The following is a 19038-nucleotide window of genomic DNA, read 5'->3' as shown; positions in this document are numbered from 1 at the left end:
GACGGAGTGACAAAGACGTATATTCTTTTGGTAACTTGTGCTGTGACGAGAGTCATACACTTGGAACAAGTTTCCAGTCTAAAGACACACTCGTTCACCTTGGCATTCAAGCGATATATAGCGAGAAGAGGAGTGTCCAGTACCATCTACTCCGACAATGGCAATACTTTTAGACGCGCCAACCGAGAGCTACGATCACTCTTCCGAGTTTCCGCTTCTCCTGAAATTCAAGACTTCTGCACTAAACAGGCGATAACTTGGAAGTTCAACGCAGAAGCTGCCCCGTGGTGGGGAGGTTTTTGGGAGAGACTTGTTGGCAGCGTGAAGCGAGCACTGCGAACTGTTGTCGGCAGAGCTTCAGTGAATGCAGAACAATTGAACACCATCCTGTGTGAAATTGAAGCGGCAGTTAACTCCCGCCCGCTTACTTTTGTGAGCACCCAGCCGAAAAAAACCATTGGCCGACCTATTGGCGTTCCAATGGGTCGGCCAAATGGTCGACCAATTGGTCGGTCAATAATGTTTTAGGCACCCATTGGCGTACCTATTGGCCGGCCGATTGGGCGACCCATTGGCCGCCCAATTGGGCGACCTATTGGCCGACCCATTGGGCGACCTACTGGCCGACCCATTGGAACGCCGATAGGTCTTCCCATTGGCCGCCAACTTGTTGCACTTTTAGTTGGTTCATCCCACTGCCGCAGCCACTCCATCTGAGCTGCCGCTGCAGTGCGTTGGTTACCTGTATGACAAATACAAGAACTCTTGAAATGAATGAATATCTTTATTGCTCTGTTTGTATACACATCATGCAGACAGTTCGTCGTTTAAGCGATTTTTCACAGACAATTGTCCATGCCGTGCTCCACTCGCCGCGGGCTGGCTGGACCTTCACAAAGTGAGTGGCAAAAGCGAGCAATGGGTTAAGTTTAGAATAAACCGCAGTTTCGCGCATTAAAACAACAAGGCACTGAAATGTTAGGTGGCGTGAGCTCACCTCTTCAACAACGTCCCATGCATGGCGAACTGCATTGCAGCTAGGGCGATGTCGTGAACCCGTCAATCGTAACATGAACAGCTCTGAAATATATTTAGGCAGACAGATTATTTCTTAATAACACCGCTCACGCTATGATTGAAAATGGCAAGGAAAACTCGCATATAAACAGTATACTCACATAAACAGAGACACGCTTCCTTCGGTGCGAGGCTTAGCGGCGCTCAGCGTAAAGATGCATCTGCTATGGGTTTGCGACATCATCGTCGCCACTTCTCACACTCTTGCAGACCACCTTACATTTCCAATGCAATGCAGTCAGAGAAGACTGCGTGTGCAACCGACCAACACGCCGACAACCTACACCGCCAACACTACGTTGAATACCACTTATCCACTGTCCGTCAATGGATTGGATTCGATTGGATTGGATCGGGGTTTTATTTCGAAACAATTTTGCTACTCTTGTCGGAAAGTTTTCATTAGTGTTTGTTTGTTATGTTTTTTTTAAGAACTTTATCTTGAATTGCTGATTGTAATATCAAAATTATTTGCCTCATAAAAATACATTTGTAAAGATTGAAGCTCTGAACATTTCTGAAGGTTCCAAATTAAGGGTGAGAAAGAGAATTAAATTTCAGCTAATTGTTGTCGTAATTGAATACTATCCAAATACTTTATCCAAAATGGCCCCCCGATTGGGTCATCATGTTGGAGCAGTCACTATAGTATTATGCAATTCCATCGGTGAGGCTGAAGTTTTGACCCCAGCTCACTTTCTCATCGGTAAGCGGCTGACTGCTCTACCCACCGTTCAACTCGATCTTCTGGAACAACGTGCTAACGACATAACCAAAAAATGGTATTATCGACAGTCTCTGATGAACGCATTTTGGCTGCGATGGGAGAAGGAATATGTGCTTCAGCTTTCATCGTTTCATCAAGTCCATACAAAGAATTCCGCACCTCTCAAGATTGGAGACGTCGCTCTTATAGAAGGAAGAGGCCCAAGAGGATTATGGAAAACGGGAGTAATACAGCAGACATTTCCTGGGCGTGGCAACGCAGTTCGTGCATGCAAAGTTCGACTTTCGGCGGGACAGTTCTTGACGCGTCCCGTACAAAAGTTGTATCCCCTGGAAATCGTCAACAGCCCGGGGGAGGATGTTGTGGAAGTAGAGGAGGAAGAAGGGGGCGTACACACTATCATCATTAGTACATAAAAGGAAGTGGAAGTGCGTTTCCAGCAAGGAGGTTATACTAGAACTTCGAAAGTTTAGTATAACCTCCTTGGTTTCCAGGTTTGCCCTACCCTGGCGTCCTGGTTTCTTGCGGTTCACAACAGATGGATGGATGGATGGATGGATGGATGGATGGATGGATGGATGGATGGATGGATGGATGGATGGATGGACGGACGGACGGATGGATGGATGGATGGATGGATGGACGGATGGATGGATGGATGGATGGATGGATGGATGGATGGATGGATGGATGGATGGATGGATGGATGGATGGATGGAAGTTGTGCACTTGTTTTCGCCCTGCAAGTAGCGGTGGTGTCGAACAGCCTTGACACCAGACGGGGAGTGTTCTGCTCGCATTCATCGACGCGGCGCAAGGCACCTCTAACTCTGAACTGCGAGTCAGATGGTGTCCCCCGGAGTGTGAAACGAGTGTGTTGTGTGTTTGTTCTTGTGCTTGCGTGTGCGCGCTTCTCCCTTCCTCTCCGAGTTGGGGACAGCCGGAAAAGGAATTCGACCCGTTTCTCCCGCTGTTCTGCAACCCCGGTGAGGTGTTGAGTTACGTTTCGCAGAACCGTGCCGCGCCTGGGTCCAGAGACGCCACGACCGCCAGTCTGCCGCTGCCAGCCCTCGAGACGGCACCACGTTTTTTACGGAGCTAACCCGAGGAAGGAACCTTTCTTTTTTCGACTTGTAACCTTTTCCTGGTTTTCATTTATCCTTAATTAAAGTTTGCCTTTAAGCCTTCCAATGTTTACCCGTCATCTTTATGGATAGCGGACGCGTCGACCCCGTCGAAGAGCTTACCGCGAGGCCAGAATACATGTGCTTTCTGGGATCCGTACACCAAAGAGCTAGTTGATACACTCGAAAATATACAGAATAGGGCAGTGCAATTTGTATGAGGTAATTGGCACTGTCAACTTAGCATGAGGGAAAGTAAAAGTGAACTTGAATGGGGGAAAGATCAAAGACGAAACGTCAAGTTGAAAGTTTTTCGTAATATCATTCGAAAACTGGAATAGAAGGAAGAAGTATATCCAAGCGCCATTCTACATATCCCACAGTGGGAGGGCTAGCTCAAAGCAAATTATTAACTTTTCTTTAAAGGTGACGGCTTGCACGATTCATTGTACCTTAGATCAATACGAGAGTGTGTGTGATTGTTTTTAGGGAAGCTTAATTTAGGAAAGTCGGTTTAGGGAAGCTTGAGTCCGGTCAGTTGACCAAACGAGAGTGGAGGCCGGAGGAGCCCCTCGTGAGTTAGATATGTTTAGCTGAGATCATTTAGGCATTTCTCTGTATTTTTATGTGAACTTGTATAGCAGGGGCGCAGTAGACATGTCTGGAGTTTTCCGGTGCTCCCTGAAAAAAATCGTCTAGGCGCGTTTCTGTGTATTCTTTTTATCTCCAGATAATCTGCTGCCGGCGGTTTTTATATTCGTTTAATATACGTAGTTCGATGTGATTTTTAATTTTTTCACTTTATTTCACCTCAGGATTATCCTACCCCATATTTTATTTGTGAAAATGAAATATAACATTATTGTAACGACACGTTTCAAAGTTTGAAGTTTAACTGGAACGCGTTCCTTTCGCAATAAAGGAACTTGTAACGGGAACTCGATTCAAAATTGTAAAACACTGTTCAAAGTGTACAACACTGGTCCCTGGTTTGGCTACCGAGACCCAACGTTACTAGATAGGTAACGTTGGCCGAGACCTGCCTAACCAAATTTTTGTTCTTGAGGCGTCGAGGTATTTTCGGGGGTCGGACGCACACAGCTCGGCCTAAACAGCTGTGCTGTTAAAAATATATGTAGTCGTCATCATCGAAAGAATATTCAAGCGGAAAAACTAAGTGCGACAGATCATTTACCCGCGCGGAGGCATGCAAGCACCACAAGAAACGACGGTGCCCCTGTCCGCAGCGCAGACGTGCGGCAGGAACGCGTTTTAGCGCCAGCCTTCGGAGGCCAGTCTTTACACCTCGCACGTCGCTAGCTGCAATGGGGCCTCCCCAAGGAGGTTAAAAAAATTGCTTGAGTGGAAGTCACCTATACCAAGCAATGGGCTCGTCTGAACCCGCCGGCGGCCATCTTGCTCGGGGAAAGAAACCAGCAGCCGATTGCTTTGCTGCAGTATTTGCCGACTTTCTCAACTGTTTTAAATTACGTAACGTATTCTCATGCTCTAATTCAACACAGTGAGCCATGTCCGACGTTTCCGTATTGATTTCTACCACAGAAATGTCGTTAAAAGTCAGATCTGCGAGTACAGGGACATTGTTTTTTTCACCTTATGGCTCGGATATGCAGCTGCCACAAAGTAAAACATACATAAGAACTCGTTTATCTTCTTTATTCTAAACTGTTCAAATGCAGAAAATGATCGTGAAAGTTCTAAGAACAAAAAAAAAACACAGAAAAGCAATAGTTACAACTGTAATGTGAAAAAGAGCAGTCATGACCTGAAAATGCAGCATTTTCCGAAAAACAACAGGAAACACCCACAATTATTGTGATAATAGACATAATGGAGTGAAAAAAAACCGCTGCAGAAAACTTTCATGGGTGTATTATAGCAACCAATGATATTACGTTCATTGCATTGCTGCCCAACCTAATACACAAATAAACTGCAAAAAAAAGAACCAACAATCTTTCTGGTAAATCACACCATGAGGTTACATTGCCAGTGAGATGAACTACCGAAAAAAGATGAACCAATTTGTATTTTTGGAAACAAAGTGTTTATTTTTTGAAAGAAGACAGACTTATGATACCAGACGTCAATTAAATTGCTAAAACATACTATCAATTGGCAAACAAAAGACACTGACAAAGGACAGTGACTCAACATCTTTCGGAAGCCTAGCAGCAAAGAAATTAAACATTGAAGGCGCATATACGCGACACAATGCAACGAGCATGACCGCAGTTTGGAATCAACTTGCACGCGCGCAAGTTACGTGCGCAATGCGCCTCCCGGGGCCTGGTTCACACTGTTTGTACAACCGTAAGCCACACACGAACCAACCATACTTGTTTTTTCTCGTTACGTGGCGCGCACACGAATCAACAACACTTTTTCGTGCACGCAAGGAACGCGCGCTGAAACAACTACGCGTCTTCTCCCCTAGCAAGATGGCGTCGCGGCGACTTCACTTTGCGGGCGCCCCTTGCACTCCAGCAATTTTTTTTAACCTCCTTGGGCCTCCCACGGCGGCCCGCAATTGCAGCGCCACACGTCCTTTCACAATTATTGGTATGATATTTTATGGGTGCAGCCGTAGTGCATAAAACCGCAAAAGCATGGCTCTGCGCTGCATTAGCACCCCAGAAGTCTCTTTACACAGTTGCCCACTGTTTCTGACTCAAATGAACGTGCAACGTCCTCCAACGATTGTTTAAAAAGTTTTATTATTAAGTTTACAATTAGTAAGACTTTTTTTATAATATACAAAAATCACAACCTTTTTTTAAACGTTCAACTATAAGAAATGTGCCATTTTTGTGTTTATTACTTACTAAACTAAAAGGCATAAAAATGTCTTGTTATTTTGTTAGAACTTTGCGTTTGAACATCAATTTTTTTACTAGAGAAATTTATGATTTGGCACAAGGTTTCTCTCAAGTGCGAGCTATTCTAACATTCAATCTCTTACAAGCCTCCAATTGGGGCCCCTATCATGACGAAAGTTAGTATGCGTAATGGGGGCCCCCAATCTTATATCCAAAATTAGAGTTACAATTCAGTTGCTGGTTAGCGAGCCTACCTTGCTCTCCCAACATGCATGTCCTGGGCAATCTCCGTCGACGTGTAGCCGGTAGAGTGGGGAAGCATGCAGTGTAAAAGTGTATTCTTCCAGGTTTCCGTTTTCCCCCACGGAGGTGAAAGCGTTGGGGATAGAGGTACTTCGCTGTAGAAGTGTCGTTAAGCACGGAGCGTTCTAGTGCGAGGCGTTGGAAAGCGAGTGCCTCGATGTGTTTTGCTACTTCCTAGCGCGAGGCGTGGGAAATTGAGTGCCCTGGTGTTACAGTACCGTGACATATACATGAGACGAAGACGACAGCCTAAGCCCCTAAGGTGCTGGGCCCCTAAAAGCATGACTAACCCCTTAGTAGTGCTGTCGTCAGTCAAAATAGGGTCGTGGGCGCTGTGGCGGGGTTTCCGAGGAGGACGCTGCCGCAGTAGAATCAGTAAGACCCGGGCCTTAACTATCAGTGTTACGAGGTACTATTGGTAACCGTCCACCGACTGGCGAGATTTGATGTTCGTTCCACACGTGTCTGCACTGTGCAATACGGAAACGGAAGCAAGAGGTGTGGAAAGCCGTACTCCTTCCCCGCAGTACAACATGATTTCGTCCTACCGGGTGAGTACGAAGATTACATATTGAAAGCTTCGCTTGAAAATAAAACTAACTTATCGTTTGTCATTTCGGAGTGAGTTCCGGCCGGAAAGCAAACAACTCACACCTGCAATTAGGTGACGCGGAAGATACAGATAAAGAACGCGGCGGTCGAGGTAATTCAAGCATTTCACTCGGAACGAGACTTGATAAACGCTCAGTGGGCGGAGCACTTCACGGGCGACACAAACAGTGCACGAAGCCATGCAGAAGATTACCGCGACGCGGTTTACCTCGATGTTGCACGGGCCATCTGCTAACCACGATGTACTCGGTTGATTGATTGTAGGGTTTAACGCGCCGACGCAACGCAGTCAATGAGGCGCGCCGTAGTGGAGGGCTCCGGATTAATTTTGACCACCTGGGGATCTTTAACGTGCGCCGAAATCTTGTACACACGGGCCTTTTTGTTTTTCACCTCCATCAGGAAAGCGGTCACCGCGGCCGCCGCGGCCGGCAATCGAACCCGCATCCCCGTGCTCCGCAGCGCAATGCCTTAGCCACTGAGCCACCACGGCGGGTACGATGGACTCTGTTTTGCGCCAAAAGGCGCTGGTGAAGAACAGAGGCCAGTGGTGCTCTTCGTCGTGAACCAGTTGCCTCCCGCATCCGCTGTCAATGACGACGTACAGCGGACTCCCGGTGGCGGGTACGGCGGAAGTCGCTGGTGGTGCGCACTCTGGACCGCACTGTACTGCGCGGCTTCTTGCATTACTGGACGGTCGTGATCCGGGACTGTCGAGGGATCGAGCCAGGCGATGCTTGAGCTTGATTGCTCCGCCCGTCGCCTTCGACCAGGGGACCCATTAGGATCTCGCCATCGGGTGTTGTGCCCGGCCCTCGTCTTGCCAACGTCTCTCGATCCCCAATTGCTGCAGAATTCTCGAACGTCCGGGCAATGTTTTCAGGCATACGCAGGCTACGGAAGACATTTCTTTGCATTTTCGAAAGCAAACTCTAGCTTCGTTGCACTCCTGACGATATTTTACGCCAAGATAAAAGAGAAAAATAACAGGGCCATCCTACCCGCGTATCTGCTTACCGCGCCTGTCACCAAGGCGCCCAATGCTTCCGTAGCGGCAGGCCCGCAAAATGGGACCTCGGCGTCGCAAGGGCGTTGCTCCGTGCATTTCACACGTTCCATTCTAGCCACCTTAGTTTTTTGTTGATTTCGGCTTCGAGATAAAATAAAAGCCATAAGGTTAGCTAAGCAGGTAGGGTGGCTACTACCCTACCTGCTTACCGGCGCCAACAGCATTGTCTGGCGAGGGTTGTCTGCGCATTCTTGCCAAGGGGGGAAAATTCGGAGCTTCCGTCTGGGGCACCGTCGGTGCTTAGGTGGCTAGTCATAGTGTCAGTGCTGTCAGCCTCGTGGGCCACGGCGGTGCCGTGGAAGGTTCGCGATCTTTGCAGTGCCGCTCCATTTATATTGCGTTTTCCTCCGTTCTTATTGCGTGATTCATCGAACTATATGGTGTGAGCGGCTGTCGCTGGCCCCTGACACGCCCTGAATAATGCCGTTAAAGGCGAAAAAAATTAACAATTCCGGGCCATCTCCACTAATGGGAATCCTTAGGAGGGGCGAATCGTGTAGTGTATGAGTGCATTCTTTGTGGCTTGGTGTTTTTGCTCATGGAGATGAAACAGTTGGGTGTACCAGCATACAGGTTTGCTGTAAGTCGCGTGCCTGTGAAGCTCTAAGCGTTCTAGTGTGGACGTTGGTAAACGAGTGTCCCAGTGAGTTCTTTTAGTACGCGGTTTTCCCTGCGGAGATGAAAAGATCTAGCGCGAGGCGTTACAAAATGAGTGTCCTGTTGTTTTAGTACCGCGGCTACTTGAAGCGACAAAGACGACAGGAGACGTCGACATCCCTAGTTCTTATGTGGCTTTGCCCCTAAAACGTCAAGGTTGTGTTTTGTGCCAGGTTGCGACTACAAGTCGTGCGGAGAAGTGTGTCAAGGAAGTCAGGACGGTGAAACAATAGCTATGTTTTGTGGAAATATGATGATCTGCAATGGCTGTGGTGTCCGTTTTAAGCTGCTCGGCAAACCACGTTACGTGCTGTAGATATCGTGGAGATGTCAGCAATTGACGTTGCAGATGTCCAGGAGACATCCCGTTGGGGTCGAACTTACATATGCTCAACGTTCCTACAACTGCAAAAACCCGTCTAAATCACACGAAGGATAACGTCTAACAGACCTGTCATAGTACTTTTATACGCTGTTTACGAGATGTTACCTTAGTGGTACAGCTTATGGATATTGTAGTGGTACGCATGCAAGACGTATTGGTATGTCTACTCTACATTGTTTTGCTGTCTTTGGCACAGACATTACTTTGTTAAATACCCATCTAGTCTACGTTAGTCTGATATTGTTGAGATGAACCTGTATGCATTAAATTTACATTCTTTATACATTATTTAGGAGCTTGGCCAGCCCTCTTTGTGAGGTTGCCTACGTGTCGTGGGCACTTGTACTTCAAATACATGTCTTCATTCAGCACTGTTTATTGTTACTTGGTGCCTGGTGGCTAGAGTAATGTGATTCCAGTTTTGAAGTGCTGCATCCTGCATGAAGTCTAATGTGAAGAGCCAATCTGACCACAAACTCCTTGCAGAAGCACACAAATCACAGCTCCAAACAAGAAATGTTGCATCGAAAACAAGTGGCACTAAGTAACAGCAAACCAGCCCTGATCAGCACAAGTGCCCTTGACACTAAGGCAACCTCACCAGTGTCATCGGATTCCAGGTTCGTTCCACACAGCACGGCTGCACTGGCCTTCTGTAAATAAACTAGCAGAGAAACAATTAAAAACTAATTACAATGGTGGTCTTAAAAAGCTAGCTGTAAATAAGTACAGCTGGGCCAAAAGAAAGCTTTCAAAGTACACATTAAACACAAAAGAATTCAGGTAAAACAGTTTATATTAACTTTAAAAGTATGCAATATGCTTTTGCAACACAACACTTCAGTTTTGATGCCTATATGCCTTGGCTTAAAGGGCACAGATTTTATAATAACAAGAAAAGCACAAATTTGCGTGACATTAAATAATTCACAGACAGCAGAAAGATTGCCAAAAAATAGGAAATAAAGCAAACATGTCAACCCAGGTTACAAAAACAAGACAGTTATGTGACTTGAAATATCTCACACTAAGTGAAATGGTTAGAAAACAACGCAAAAAAAGTGTTTAACCACAGAAATGATTGAATGGTGCGTGGTCACAAGAGCAAGACATATTATTGTCACTCTAAATAATTCACAGCCAGTGAAAAAAATGAGGAACAATAAAATAAGAGCAGGTTGGAAACAAAAAAGTAGTTGGGTGGTAATTGTGAGTGCCGTATAATATAAGTGACTTTAAATAAACTCAAATTTGGGGAAATGGTTATGAACAAAAGAAAAAAACGTGCATATACAGAAATAATTGTACGGTGGTTACAAGAGCAGTATAAATTTACGTGACTAAATATTTACACCTAGTGAAATGGCAGGACAACAAAAAAACTTTGGAAACAAATAAATTATTGAGTAGTGGTTAGGAATACAGCACAAAGTTACACTACTTCAATACTTTACACAAAGCGATATGCCTTGGGAACAAAATAAAACGTGGAAACTCAGTTACGACAACAACATAACTCGCACCTAGTGATATGATTGAGGAACAATAAAAGAAAATAAAAATGCTTGGAAGCACAGAAATGATTACATGGTCGTTACAAGAACAGCAGAAATTTACACTTTAAATATTTCACGCCTTGTAAAATTGTAGGAGACCAATAAAGCAATAAAAAAAGCTTAGAAACACAGAAATGATTGAATGGTGGTTGGCTTCAATATTTCACACAAAGTAAAATGCTTCAAAAACAGTGCAAGGAAAAAATGCGCATACACAGAAATGAATGAATAGTAGATACAAGAGAAATTTACATGACTAAAAATTCACACATAGTGAAATGTTTGAAAACAAGAACACAAAAAAGCTTGGAGGCACAGAGTGATTGAATAATGGTTACAAGAACAGTTGAAATGTGAATTTTAATAATAGAGAAATGATTGGGGAACAATAAAACAAAAAAGCCGAGAAACACAAATGATTGAATGGTGGTTACGAGTACACTCCAAATTTATACAAAATCCCACCTAGTTTAATGATGGGGAAGAGTAGAAAAAGGTGGATATATATAAATGAGTGAACCGTGATTACAAAAAGAGCACAAATTTACGAGACTAGTTCCAGTCCAGTGAATTGTTTGGGGCACCATGAAATAAAATTTTCACACAGATATGATGGTGGCTTGTCTTCGGCTGTCTTGGCTTGGGCTGTCTTGGCTTGGGCTGTCTTGGCTTGAGCTGTCTTGGCATGAGCTGTCTTGGATTGTCTTGGGCTGTCTCGTCACACTGAAGCTTGTGCCTGAAATGTGAAAGTAAAATAAATAGCCCCTTTCTAAAATGAATGCAACATTGATCAATGCAACGAATTGATCAACAGCTCGAAGTGATGGTCCACTTCGTTCTCGCGCTACAAACAACTAGCCTCCTGATTAGCTCAGTTGGTAGAGCAACTGCTCTGGTCAAGCGGTGGTCCAAGTTCACATCCTGGACCAGAACGAATTTTTCTTAAACTGTGACGTTTCTGAGGAATCTGTATAGCTTTCCCTTGTCGCCGTACACTGCATTGAGGTGGATGCCAAACTTCCCTTCGCAAAAACTTAGGTACTCCACCTTGGGGATTTTCCCTAAATATGGTCGATTGTGGAAATGTGCTAGGAGAAAAAAATGGCTCCAATCCACGGTGTGAAGGTGATTGGAAAGCCAAGCTTGAAACGACACCCAAAACAATTGCCCATTTGACGTCACTTGAATTCAGACACGTGGCTGTACAAAGACTGAAACCAGAGATTCTGACAGCCATTACTCGGAATTTTTGAAGGCGGCGTCCCGAACTCAGCAGCAGCATCGGCCAAGGCCGGGCTAAAGCGGCGGACGCCGCCGCTTTAGCCCGGCCGTGAGTCGGGAGAAAGAAGACGGAAAGGAGCGTCTTTCGAAGGGTACGACAACAGAACCTAGCCATCCTGATGCGCTAGCTAGCGGCTACACCACCGCACACAACAAGCGCAGACACGGAAACAATTCGGCACCTGAGCTTAGTGATTCCCATTTATACCGATGTAAACTATAGTTAGTTTAGTAAGTTTGAGAATTGCGAGAAAGCTGAGGAAACTTTTGTAACCTCTATTTATCAAAACCAGTGGCTCCTTTTGCCTTTCGTACTACCTCTTAAAACACAACCAAACTGGTATTCAGCAATAGAGAAAACGCAGTCCTATTCTCCCATTCGTTGCAAGCAGTGCGCAAAAGGTGGTGGTTTTATAGCATCCAGATGTCTGTATGTGGTCTCTACATTTTGTTTTTCACCCTGCAAACCAATCCTTAATGCATCTTTGCCGTACGACCACTTAATTCAGCCGGGTAAAGGTTACCCAGGAGATGCTGTCGAACAAGTTATTCAAGCTGTGCAAAAGAAGTGTGAAATGGACGCAAAGCTGCACCAAAACAGGCCAAAAACAACTGTCACTAAAGCAGATGACAAAGCCATACAAAGCCATACCAGCCACCTCCGCGCGGGAATGCTGGGTAAATTCGCCGCGCCATCTACAGTGTGCTCTGTGAGTGAAACCCTCCGCACCCCCCTTTTCCTCCGCTGCGTTGGGAGTTTATTGTCCCGCAAGCCGCGAAAGAACCGTTGGCTAGTAGAGCTAGAAAGCCTTGCTTTAAAATCCTTACCTTTTGAGACGCAAGCCTGTGCCTGGCAGGAGCATGATGCAGCCATTCCCGTATAGCTGCTTCAACTTTATAGTCAGTTGCACCATGCGAATACTTCGCAGCAGCTGTGCAAAAATATACATTAGTGCTCATTAGTGCCACAGCAAAATCAAAATCTTCACTTACAGTTGAAACATCGTCCTGGAAATTTCTAAGATCATCAAATTATTGTATAAACCACAAATTGACCACATGGCCACAGTATAGCCACACTTTTAAAAGGGCCATGAACCCTAAGATTCGTTCCATTTACAATAACTACGTAGTCTCCGGTGACTCATTCAGCTCTATTTTAGCCACAATACACCTTTTTGAAAAGACAAAATGCAAGAAATATTGAATAACTTTTAAATTTGGGGCTACACGCCGTTAGCATTGAAAAGACGGGGGATACATTAAGAACGTATCAGTGTGTTAACTGCCCATGATCATATAATTGACATGCTCAAACCCGCCCCAGTCTAATGCGCAGTAATGTGCCTGGGTGCTGGCTTGGGCTGGCCCTATTGCACAAACACGATTCCCTGACGTCACAACAAAATTGCTGGAGAGTGGCTGGGGAGTTCCCACCAGCTCTTCTGTTCCCATTAACGTCGCAATTTCCTTGAAGTTTGCAATAAATTGGTATCCAACTTGTTGATGCCAGTTTTCCTGTTGGATAAAACGTGTATTTTGTCTTCACTGCCCCTCTAAAAGAAGTTATTTTGCATTCAGTAGCTTTCAGTGCAAAATAAATCAGTCGCTGTACACACAATGACTGCATCTAGGTTGCCATAAATTGCATGCTTCTAAAGCCTAAAGTATTTCAACTAGACGAACCCCAAATTGTAGGAGTCTACCATGGCAATAATACCCACCTAAAAAATTGAGCCAACGTCTAACAAAATGACTGCAGAAATTCATGATATTTAAGCAGTTGCTGGGATCCATTCTCAAGATCAGATTGATTGATTTATTTGATTGTAGGCTTTAACATGCCGACGCAACACAGGCAATGAGGCACGCCGTAGTGTTGAGCTCTGGACTAATTTTGAGCACCTGGGGGTCTTAAACGTGCGCCGAAATCTCAAGCACATGAGCGTTTTTGCTTTTTGCCTCCATCGGAAAAGTCGCCGACGTGGCCGCGAATCGAACCCGCGTCTCATGCTCAGCAGCACTACGCCTTAGCCACTGAGCCACTGCGGTGGGTATTCCCATGGTCAGTGGAACGGCGTCAAAGAAAGAAGGTGAGAAGGCCTAATAAGGTGAGGCTTGGGCAGCCTCACCTTCTTCAGGCAGCTTTACCACCGATGGCTGTTACAGCAACACCTTCTGCTGCAGCATGCCACACTGCAATGCCAAGCTGTTCAGAAAATAAGGAGCACAAGTAATATTTGAACAGGCCATGCAGACAAAATACACTTTGAAAGAACTAGCCTTTGGTAGCTCACACAGCTCCATTTCAACCCAAAAAGACGTTTTCTTTAGCCAAAACAATGCAACAAATATTGAAAAGCTTTGCACGGCATTGACGTAATGTGGGCAGGAGTGATGTATTATGGGCTGCCACTATCAACATAGTGATCAGTGTGTTAACGGCATATTAGCATTGAAGTACTAGTCCAGTTAAAGGAATTACTGTATTTATTCGAATTTAGGGCGAGGGTTTTTCCCAAAATTTATAGTCTCAAAGTCATACCCCTTCTTATATTCCAAGCTCAGTATATATGGTGATGTTGGTGTGAAAGTTTTGGTTTCCACATTATGACCATTTCAAAGCTTTCAAAAGAGCTCAAAAACACTGTTAGAAATGAACAAAGAGATTTCAAAATAACACTTTACACAAACGCAGGTTGCAGATAGTGGGACTCTTCGATTAACAATCTCGGACTCACCGCGGATAGTCCGCGGGTAGTTTGAGAACTTCTCGAAGCTATAGGGATAGATGGGAAAATCGAATGCCGGACTGCTTCTCGGGGAGCCCGCAGTGAGTCTGACACTGTAAATCGAAGAGCCAGAGTTTTGGCAACTGCAAGTTTGCTGAACAGCTCGCGATACAGTAGAAGCCATGGCAGCAGATGCCTTCGACCGTGTGATCGGTCTAAGCCAGCACTAGCTGCATGCTTCAAGCCAGTAAAAGCCAAAAAGCTTGCAAACAAGTCAGGACGCCATTTTAAATTTTTGTTGGAGTGCTTGGAGTCCTTCCTGGAAGATGTTCATAGTGTTTCTAAAGTGGGATTCTCCGTGTATGCTGGGGATCGCTGCCCAGTGGGTGGTGGACACTTGGGCGCAGCAATCCCCGAAGCCATGGTGGCAGCATCCTTCCGAAAGTGCTGCATTTCTATTGCTCTTGATGGCACTGAGAACGCTGCCCTCTTCAAGTGCGGAGGTTGGAGAACTCTGATACTACCTCTGAGGACAGTAGTTTCTGAGTGTGCATGTCGTCTCGCGCTGAATAAATATCTTCGTGCGCAGATAATTCGTGAAAACTTGGTGTCTGCTTTGCTGAAAGGTAAGGAATTTAATTGTCTTCTTTCCTTCGCTTCATATCGGCAGAAATATACTTTTTTTGACCCTCCAAACTGCCCCTTCGCCTTATAATTGAATACACGGTAATTGCCCAGTCATTTTTCTTGGATGTGGCTTTGGTTAGAGGTGTGTAAACAAGATTCTCACAGCGATATCTCCACGAAGTGGCTCGGGTGTAAGCACTGCGTCACCTGCTTTTCCTTAGTATGCAGATTATTTGTTTCAGGCCTGTGATAAAATTGGCATTATTGTTATCGTCCCAAAGAACAAAAGAACAAAACTTGTACTCTGTCTTCATGGTTCCTTTAAAGCATTCTTAGTAGCCAAGTCCTCCCTAGATGGGCTGTCTGATGAGCTGTAGGGTTACTACAGGGGAACACAGTTTATGGCTACTTTCACTAATCATGCTTGCCAACCTATAGAGCGATTATATTATAGTCCCCTTTTTTGCATGTTTTTTTAACTGTTTTCACCCAGAGTTCCGATCTAGTAAGCGGTAACAAGCTGCAACGACCAGCATCAGCTTGTCATTGCTGCCAGTAGTCTGTTGCTGAGCCTTGCAAGCTAAGCAACATCGCTATTTTCTGCTGCATGTTGGAGATGCTTGGCAATGTCACCTTTCCTCATTGACAAAGCAGAGTGCTGCATACTGAGCTATTCTTTTCGTGCAATGTTTACTCAAAGTACAATACTGCATTCAACTACACAATGCAGACCTGTTCATAGTTCAATCAGGGTATCGCACTGAATAGAGGAAGCAAACTGTGTGGTAATATCAACCATCCTTATTTGTATGCCTTAAACTTTGCTGAAAACCCAAAATAGTAAAATTCACTGGCATCATCACATCCGAAGCCAGTTTCATCAGGACCACAGTGGATATAAACTACAGAACATTATGTAAGCAAGAGGTTAAGCCTTTGCGGTTCATTGTCTGGCCCTGCCCGATAACCGACAACTCAACATGGCCACAGCGGTCCCCTGTCGGGCTTGCCCAGCTTGGGAGTCTAAGGTTAAACTTCGTGGGCTTCTCTCATTGCGATGTGCCCATATTCTTCTCTCTCTAGAGGAATAAGTGAAATTTGTTGAAGTTTTCTCATTCTGCCTAAGGTGCAGCACAATGTTCAGAACAGGCCATCTGTATTCTAGAGCGTTTGCACTTGAACGCTGTCTTCTTAGAAACCGGACCGTTTCCTCATCACATGCGTTCTATGGTGGCGCATATACGTTAAAGTAATGATGACTTCAGTGATGAAGCATCAGTTATTGATGACAGGGATTCTTGCACAGTTTGCGTTCTTTTTCGTGGTGCCCGAAACTGCCAAAATGGTTGCAGACCGTAACGGTCGGAAAGTGGGTAAAAATTCTGTGCTGCAAAGGCTCAGACAAATTTAATACCTCTTCTAGAAATAAAACGTAATAAGCTGCCGGTTGTCAACAAAGCTGATATTTGCATAGGACAATAGAAATTGGGGTGCTATACGTTGTCTGGTGAAGGAATTTGATGTCTGTAATAACATGAGATATCAACTTACACACAATGCAAGTTGCCAATCGCAGCTTGGAAAAGGGGTGTTTCCCCTTTTTGCCGAACCATGAAAACTCCTTGGCTAAGCTGTCCGCCAACAGCACCTTCAGTAGGCGCCTCGCGCAGACAGTTGCTATTGAGCCGCCCTGGCTAGAGAGTTCTTCAATCTAGGCATGGGTACAGGAAAATCTGATTTGTTAATACAGCCTTTAACACGTGTGATACAGAAATCAAGGGTAATGTTCATTCGAGCTTACTCCACTGCAAACCAGGGACTTTCAACATGTAACGCGATATAACACGGGGGTTTTAGTGACTGCTAAATCTCCTGCTGTAGTAATTAACGCATCTGTATGTTGCCTAATTAAGATGTGCTCGCCTGGAATACAATACAGTTTCTGTAGGCACCCATTGTGAGTGGAGCAGCTGGTGAGGCATTTGATTGGTGAGAAGAAAAAAAAAAGGAACCAGTCATCTGACACAGTACACACGCTCCTTTCCTCAAACTACACCGCAGAAAAAAAAGGCAAAGCATGCTTTCATTCACACATTTCACTTCATGCCGCATGACAACTCCAGCGTTAGCGTACACCTGGAAGAAAAAAACAGGTCACTCTGAACACAAATTATTTTTACCAGAACGTTGTGCCTTTCATGATGCCAGCAAACGGGGTAGCAAGCAAAAAAAATGAAAGTAAAAGATTGTGTTCTTATCATGGTGCACCAGCGGTACTAGCCAGGCTTTTGGTGCTACATGGTCTTCCAAACGTGAAGACACTGCAGATACACTACTTTATATATTATATAAATGAATATAAAAAAAACTAAGCCATGTTCAGCATTTTGAAACTTCATAAAGCAGTGCCTGCGGCATGGGGGAAAGGAAAGCTTAGGAGAGGCCGTGACGTCGTGTTTTGGTGAAGCCGCTATGCTATTCTTGCAGGTCGCCCCGTTTTGCTGTTTTGCTGTTTTGCACGCACACGCTACTCTTTCCGCAATCTCTTTTTCCACTGCCGTCTGCTTTGTATCCTCCTGCTGACCACTGGGTACTGGCTGGGCTGCTCATTCATTGATGACACAGAGCTGGACGCTAACATTCGCCCGGTAAATGATTAGGCCGCTCCGAGTTCTCCAGTAAAAGCACTGGCTTGTATTGAGAAACAAATGAGGCGTAGGGAAGGAGATGCCAATATGCCTGCATCAGTGAGCGTGGTTCAGTGCATTCAACTACGGATCTCATCCAACGAAATGATCTGTAGCAAATGCGTATCTGTAACGCCAGAGCTGAAATGAAAACCAATTTATCGGGAACTACATTGGCGCAGTAACACAAAGAGGTTTGCTCTCTCCTGTAGCCTTCTTTCCATTGGCAAAGAAAGTTGTCCCCCAGTACTGTAGTCTGCGCAAAGAATCTAGACACTGTACTGCACAGGCTTGGACTTTGGCGGCAATGAGCTCTGGCACATAACTAGTGGGAAACTGTTTTAATGGCCCCTTAAGAAATACCAGGGGACCACAGGGGCAATTAAATGACCATGAATATGAAACAGACACCAAGGCGGCAGCCAATATAGTACCATGCAACTGCTGTTTTTTCTTTCAGTGGGAATGGCGGCTTTTTGCACGTTTTTCTCTCCCCCCAAAAGCTTACGCGGTTGAGCAATCTTTTAAAAGGTGCAAGCTAAAGCAATGCAGGCAGGCCATAGCGTCAGTAAGGCTGCAGTTAGCACAACCAGGCATGAGTGGTTTGCATGCTTACAGTGGTAGACAAGTTCAGTTACCAACAAACTGCGATGAAAGCCCTGTTCTTGCAATACCATGTCACCGATTCAAGCTGCCAGCTAATGAAGGCACGAAAAAGTCATTGTAAACATTAAAGCTGCCATAAAAGAGCGCTCACCATTGGAAAATAAGCTCATTTGGCTTGTACATGGTAAATGTGAATTTCCTATTGAATAAACCAATGAACCAAATCGAAGTGCTCATTTACCAACCTTATATATGTTAAGTGAGCTATAAAAATCGCAGAATTGCGATTTCTTACTAAAGTTTCCTTCTTTGGCCCAGTCAGGGTGGTGTCCAAAAAACCTCTCCAGAGACTCGTAGTCCCTGAAAGGGGAACTGGGCAGTGCTGGTTCCTTTGAAGGCTGGTGTCTTCTAGACATCCTCTGTGTGAGCGACATAAGCAGCTTCCTTGCTGCTGTTGCACCATGCGTAACACGGTCAGCCTGGTCAGCACTTGGTACTGGAATTCTCGAGAAAAAAAGTACAATGTGTCCGAGAACCACTTTGTAACATGCATATGCAGTTAGCATAAAATAAAGAAAAATATTAAAGCTTCTAAAAAAGTTAAGCTCGAACTAGTTTAGTTCCTACTACACAGCAGACCTGACATGCCTTTTTGTTCTCTTTTCATTTCATTGCTAATATTCGCACACTCGTACATGAGAAATGTAATGTGCATCAGAGTGCCGAGCCAAAATGGAAACCGACACAAGAACCAC

The 19038-nt window shown here is 45.0% G+C and overlaps 1 long non-coding RNA gene across 1 annotated transcript; it reads right to left on the bottom strand.

Moving 5' to 3' along the window:
- Positions 1-9612: 9612 nt before the first annotated feature.
- Positions 9613-16694, bottom strand: LOC144163310 (uncharacterized). Its single transcript, XR_013320885.1, has 3 exons — positions 16542-16694; positions 12460-12563; positions 9613-11086 (listed from the first exon to the last, which is right to left on the bottom strand). It is a non-coding gene; the product is annotated as an uncharacterized LOC144163310 (long non-coding RNA).
- Between the last annotated feature and the right edge of the window lie 2344 nt (positions 16695-19038).

Source organism: Haemaphysalis longicornis, unplaced genomic scaffold (genome assembly GCF_048455015.1).
Source record: "Haemaphysalis longicornis isolate Haplotype H1 unplaced genomic scaffold, Haemaphysalis longicornis Haplotype H1 scaffold_1, whole genome shotgun sequence".
NCBI classification, from domain to species: domain Eukaryota; kingdom Metazoa; phylum Arthropoda; class Arachnida; order Ixodida; family Ixodidae; genus Haemaphysalis; species Haemaphysalis longicornis.
Note: the sequence above shows the minus strand (reverse complement) of the source record. Positions and strands in the feature narration are given on the sequence as shown.